This window comes from Nicotiana attenuata, unplaced genomic scaffold (assembly GCF_001879085.1).
Source record: "Nicotiana attenuata strain UT unplaced genomic scaffold, NIATTr2, whole genome shotgun sequence".
Taxonomy (NCBI): domain Eukaryota; kingdom Viridiplantae; phylum Streptophyta; class Magnoliopsida; order Solanales; family Solanaceae; genus Nicotiana; species Nicotiana attenuata.
This window is the reverse complement of record NW_017671021.1, coordinates 250595-256999: the sequence shown is the minus strand read 5'-3', so window position 1 is coordinate 256999 and position 6405 is coordinate 250595.

Here is a 6405-nt window from a genome sequence, read left to right as displayed (position 1 = left end):
CTTAAACTGCAATATTTCATCAATCTGTCTTGCAGTCTTGTTTGGTGGATAGAACTTGTTCAGAAACTGCTTGACTAATTCTTCCCAGGTGGCAATGGAATTGATAGGGAGCGAATTTAACCAAGTCTGAGCTTCCCCGGTCACAGAGAATGGGAACAGTAGCAGCTTGATAGCTTCCGGGGTCACATTTGGCTGCCTTTGGGTCACACAAATTGACAGAAAATTCTTCAGGTGCTGCTGAGGGTCTTCAATGTGTGATCCGGAGAACAATCCTTTATTCTGCAGCAGATTCAGCATGTTGTTGGTTATCTGGAAGGTCTCCGCTTGAATTGCGGGCACAACTATGGCAGTGGCCAAGTTATCAGCTGTGGGCTGTGCCCAGTCATAAAGTGCAGCTTCGGGCACAAGGGGTGCCACTACTCTTACGTTGGGGTTTGCCGGCAGATCCCCAACATTTCCAATGTTGTTTTCTGCGTCACCCATGTTAAATTCGAGCTGGTGTGATTGATGTGATTGTTGGAGCCACTTGTTAGCACGGTACAATGCCCTGAATGTTTTCTCGGGGTCTGAAAGTCCTTCTAGCAGTTCTTCCGTCCTCGAGGAACTTCTAGGCATACACCTGCTTTCCACAAGATTTCAAACGTTTGAATTTCAATGAAAAGATTGGGTATAGAGAAAACTGACTACACTTAGAATTTTTGTACTTCTTTCAATTGTAATTGATAACACCGTTAATTACCCGGCAACGACGCCAAAATTTGATCACGCTCAACTGAGTCTCACAAAAGACTACGCGGGCGTTGCAAATATAATCTGAGTATTTATGCCCAGAGTCGAACCACAGAGAATTAACCTATCAATTACTATTGTCAAATTTAGTAAATTCACACAATCTGTTTCCCCAAACTTTTTGATTCACAATGGTTGATTTTTCTAACAACTAAAGACTGAAAGTAATCAACAACTGAAAATTAACTAAACTTGATGTGTAAACAATTGGAATAAGGTCTAAGGCAATGGTTTCCCCCGTTGGTAATTTCCTTGGTTGTATATGTCTTATAACTACGATTTAGTTGTCTCTATCAATCATGAACTCTCCAACTATCATAAATCTCTCTCAAGCAATTATGATAATCTACTAGACGCACTCTCTCAAGCTACGCTAGCTAGATTCACAATACAGTTCACTTAGATTGCACCCGAGGTATCGTTATCTCTAATCCAACCTCTAAACCCTCGGTTATGACTCTCGTCTATACTCCGGGAGTGATGTTGTTCATACAATCACCTAAATATGCACTCTCTCTCAAGTAAATACATAATAAATAGGAACGGATAATTGAGGGCCCTTTCAACTAACCACAATCAAAACATAGATGAACAAATAGAGATTAACAACCAAATCCAACTATATTAATAAAACAACCAAGTCATCCCCAACGGGTTCCACCAAAACCTTAGATTAAGGTATTTAGCTACTCATAGCAATGGAGGAATAAACTACTAGAAGATTCATAATCGAAGATTGCAAGAAAAATAAAAGAGAATAAGAATAACGATGTTTTTGGTGATCTCTCACACTTGTTTCTCTTGCCAAAGTACTCCCAAAAGTAAGTTTTACCCTATGAAAACCTTGATAATTTAACCTTGGGCGAGCTTGACTTTATATAGGTTAAGTGGGTTTCTCTCCAGATTTCCAATTTTACCCCTAAATAACTCTTTTCCGGACCGGCCTGGCGCGAGCTCGCGCGTCACTTCGCGCATCATTCTGCCTCAGCCCTTAACGCGTGCGACTTCGCGCATGAGTTCGCGCGTCTGCTCGCGCATCTGGGCCATGATTTCTGGCATTCTTTGTCTCGTCCTTACGCGCACTCAGCTCCGAGGGGTCGTTCTTGCTCATAAATCATTCCAATAGCCTCTTGAAAGCATCATATAAACTCCTCATCCTGCAATGTATACAAATCACAATTAGAGCCTATTTTTCATCAATTAACCATATTATTACGTTGGAATATAATCAAGCGGAAGCATAAACAATAGCTAAATCACCTAGATTTCGCCTATTATCAACCAACTTTGTATTGAATCAGACTCATCCTTTATTTATTCTAGATGTTAAGCCATATGTTCTTGAATTACCATAAAAGTTACTGTTCTTTTTATAAAATAATTATAGCCTGTCATTTACATTCAGAAGATTGTTGTATCTTTCTTGCTGGTTTCATATAATTGGACAAAAGATACTCCCATTAGTTGTTGTACTTTGTTTCTTTCAAGTATGCATGTTGTGTTGGGATGCGATCAGTATTGGCCTTATTCTCAAAATTCCTGCTGGAAACTGTTCAAGATCTAAATTGAGGTGCAGTCACCTTTGCCATTGATATACTAACTGAAAAACAGAAATAGGCGACGTTACCATCTTCTAGTTGTCTGTAGTAAAGAAAGAGTTCAAGGTGCTTCTATTACTCTTGCTTCAATAAATGAGTCAATGCCTGATTGTACATATATTACTTAATGTTGGTTCGCGTCCTGAGTTTGATATTGCTTCCATGACATCTAACTTCTGGAACAGTCTTCGGATGATTTTGACTGAAAGGTAAGTCTCTTCACTTATTAATCAACGTGAGGTGCTTCAGAGCAAATTTTCGATCTCTTTATTTTTGTGATTCAGTGAGTTGTAGAGAACTTTCTGCAGTGAAACATCCACTGAAGCACATAGATATCGCAGCGTGCAGGTTTCCTCTTCATCATCAATTGTTTCTCTGGTGAGGTCTTTGCAATAAGGAGTTTGTTTAACCAAAAAATGGAATTTTGACTAAAGCTATATTTTAGAAGAACACGGGTTACTGATAATCGCAAGAATATATATAAAACAGAGTAATTTGAATAGCCAGAATATAATTGAATAAAGCAAGTAAACCAAAGTATATTCAGATGATTTTTCGTGTCCTTACAACTGATCATATATCTCCTTTTTATAGGTACCTTTGAGAATATACGTTTTGCTCGAATCATAATGAGGCTATTATGGGTAATTAAAAACATTGAATGCTACGATACACAATCATTACATTCAAAATATATTATCTAACGTATTCAGCATTTAATGCTCACTAAATGTCGTATCTGCACTCTTTTCTATTGTCAGATTCATTCCTTCTGATTCTCGGATATAAATGACTTAAATAGGTACGGGCGCCGTGTTACTTGTCTGATGTCCCGTGCCTCTTCCTCTTTCTTTGCTCGTATCTGTTGTAACTCCTGACTCGTGGCTAATTGCGATTCTTTGACCATTTGACTAATCCACGTGTCTTGACACGTCACCTTTATATATAAATATAATTTTCTCCAATACAGATAGTCCTCCCACTTTTCATTTATTCATCAGTTAAATATTTGGGAAGTGGATTTCATTAAAAGAGAATTTTTGTCACCATTAATGCTCTGACAAAATTGACGCTTCAATTGTCACTTCCATTTAACACGTTACACACGTGTCACCCTCTTATTGGTTTTATAATTTTGCAGCACTTTCTTAGGCTTTCTTTTCGGCTTTCTTGTTCACGAAGTGTCAGCTATCATTATTATGGCCCTTTCTTCATTGTACTTTTTCCTTTTGCCAGTTACCCATCAATATAAATATAACTTCTTTACTTGTCTTTTACCACATAAAGCGTATCGAACACTTTAATTCTTCAAATCTCTATTCATTTCTTCTTCACTTCAATCTTCTTCGTCATGACTTCACCAAACCCTAACCCTAGGAGAACCCCTATTTTAGATAACTTCCCCAATGCCCCCATTAGGCATAGAAGAAGGGGTAGACTCCGTAGCTTGGGGTCTGCTCGTGGTGGTAGCTCATCCACGCCTTCTCCTAGTTCTGGTCCCTCTTCGAGAACTAGAGGTTCCCTTTCTCAAAGGTCTTCTTCTAGGAACAAAGAACCTTCTGAGCCCTTACGAGAGCCTCTAGTTGAAGAGATAGTTCCAATAGAACTATTTTTTCACCATGATAGGGAATCTCTTAGGAACCAAGTTGCTACTTTAGATCGTGCCGATGCTTTCCCTACTCAGATTACAGAAATATTAGCTCTTATAGTTCGTAAGGACTGTCACTGGAGTAGTGATTTTCCAATTATCATTCCCAATCCAAATCAAAGGATCACTTCCTACATGATTGAATTCTCCTTTGTTTATTCATACCCTTTCACTCTAGGGTTTCAACCAGCCATTGACCCGGTCATTCTAGATTTTTGCCGTTTTTTCAACGTTTGTTTGGGTCAAATTGGTCTAATTGTGTTGAGGGCTATCGCCTGCTTGAGGCACCTCTCCAACATGGCAGATGTTGGCTTTACTTTCCCCCACCTAATTCACCTCTACTCCCCTAGGCTTTTCCGTAATGGCGTTTTTACCCTAGCAGCTAGGAGCAAGAGGGTTTTAGTGAGCCCCGAAGATGATAAAGACCGTTGCTGGTATGCTCGGTTTGTTGCTGCCCCCACTGCTGGTTTAGTGGGTGAAGATAACGTTCCCTTCCCTGAAAAGTGGAACTTTGCACGTAAGTGTTATATCTTTCTCGTGCCTTTTTCTTTCAAGCATATTACTTTCTCTAATGTCACTTCTTTTCTTTTCTCAGCAACCATGGGTGTTGTGGAGAATGTGCCCAACTTCCGTGGTTGGGTAGAAAAATTGTTGAGGACCGCTCCAATGGAGGGTAGGTCATGGAAAAACCTTTCCAACCGTTACGGTTGGAAAGTAAAGACTCATGGTAAGAGTTTCTATTTTATCTTTCACGTATATAAATATTTTCTCTTATTGTTCTAACTTTTATCCTTCTTTTTATCAGGATTTGCTATTCGAGGGGTTACTGCTGAGGCAGTTGTGGCCTCTCGTGACACTTTGGGTACTCGTACCTCTTCAGCCCGAGAAATAGTCTTGGGTTCTTCTTCTGCAAAAAGAAAAGCTACTGAAGAAGAAGACTCAGAAGAAGAGGATGAAAGAGGCTCCCTGGTGACGAGACCACGAGCTAGAAGACGTGTCGTATCTGATAACGAAGCTGAAATCTCACCTCGTCTTCCTCTCTCCGAGCCTGTTGATACCCCTGTTATTATTCCTGATGATGACGTCACTTGACATGATACTCGTGAGTCCATTGACCAGCTTTTTATCAATGGTTTTGATAGTGGCAACATAGGGCCTGTTTTAGATGAACTTCCCTTATCTTCCTTTTCAACTCCCGCACCTGTGATTCTTTCTTTACCTGCCTCAACTGTCTCTGTTCCTCCCTCTACTATTTTTACTCCTTCCACCACTCCTCCCTTAACAATTCCCCCACCTATCGTTCACCATACGGAGGTGGGTTCTTCGAGTAGAAGTACTGCTATGAGGAGCGTTACTATTGAAGTCCCTGCTGATAGCAGCCTCTTGAGAAAGTCAGGTCAAGCTGACGTTTGGCTCGAGCCTTTAATTGGCCCAATCGAGAAAGCAAAACTAAAGAGCCATAGCAGCCTGACTTTAATGAATGACATAGTGCATGCCACTTTGAAGGTATTTTCTTTCTTTCTCTTCTTTACTTTGTAAAAATTTTTACCCTCAAGATTCTTATTTCCCTTCCTTTTTCCTTAGGCCAATCTTATTGGCACTGAGCTGATGAATAGAATCTCCCTCTTGGAGAAGGTAGAACGTGATTCTCAGTTGGAAGCAAACAATTGGAAGGAACAGTTTGACAGTGCTCAAATTAACATGGAAGATTTACAAGAGAACAGGAGTACCTTAGAACAGCAAGTGCGAGCATTAACTTCGGAGCAAGCGGTGATCAAGGCTTCCTTGAGCCAAGCTGAGAAAGAAAAAGAACGCCTTGAATCCTCCTTTTCAGAACAGCTATCTAAGGCTAGCGAGGAGAACAGGGCGTTGAAGGCTCTGTTGAATCAAAAAGAAGTTTATGCTGGGGAGCTTGTGCAAAACTTAACCCAAGCACAAGAAGACCTTAGAGTCTCTACTGATAAGATACGTGCTTTAGAGAGCTCTCATGCTTCCCTTCAAGCTTCTTGTAATTCTGCCTTGCCCGAAAATGAAGAGCTCAAGAATGAGGTTGCTGCTTGGGAAAAGGATTATGAGATCCTTGAAGAAAAATTTGATGTTGAGATAAGTTGGGCTTTTTTGAATTCACGTCGTGATACCCTAATTGAAGCTGGGCAAGAAAACTTCGACCTGGAGTCAGAATTAGCTAAGGTTAATGAGACCATTGAACAAGCTCAGCAAACACATGACTTTCCTTCTCCCGTGATTGAAGCTCCCGTGGTTGAAGCTCATACGGGTATCACATCTTCTTCAAGCCCAATCGAACCTACTGCCACAAGCCAGGTTGAAACCACATCTGCTGATGCTCTTGCTCAAGTTGAGCCTGTTGCT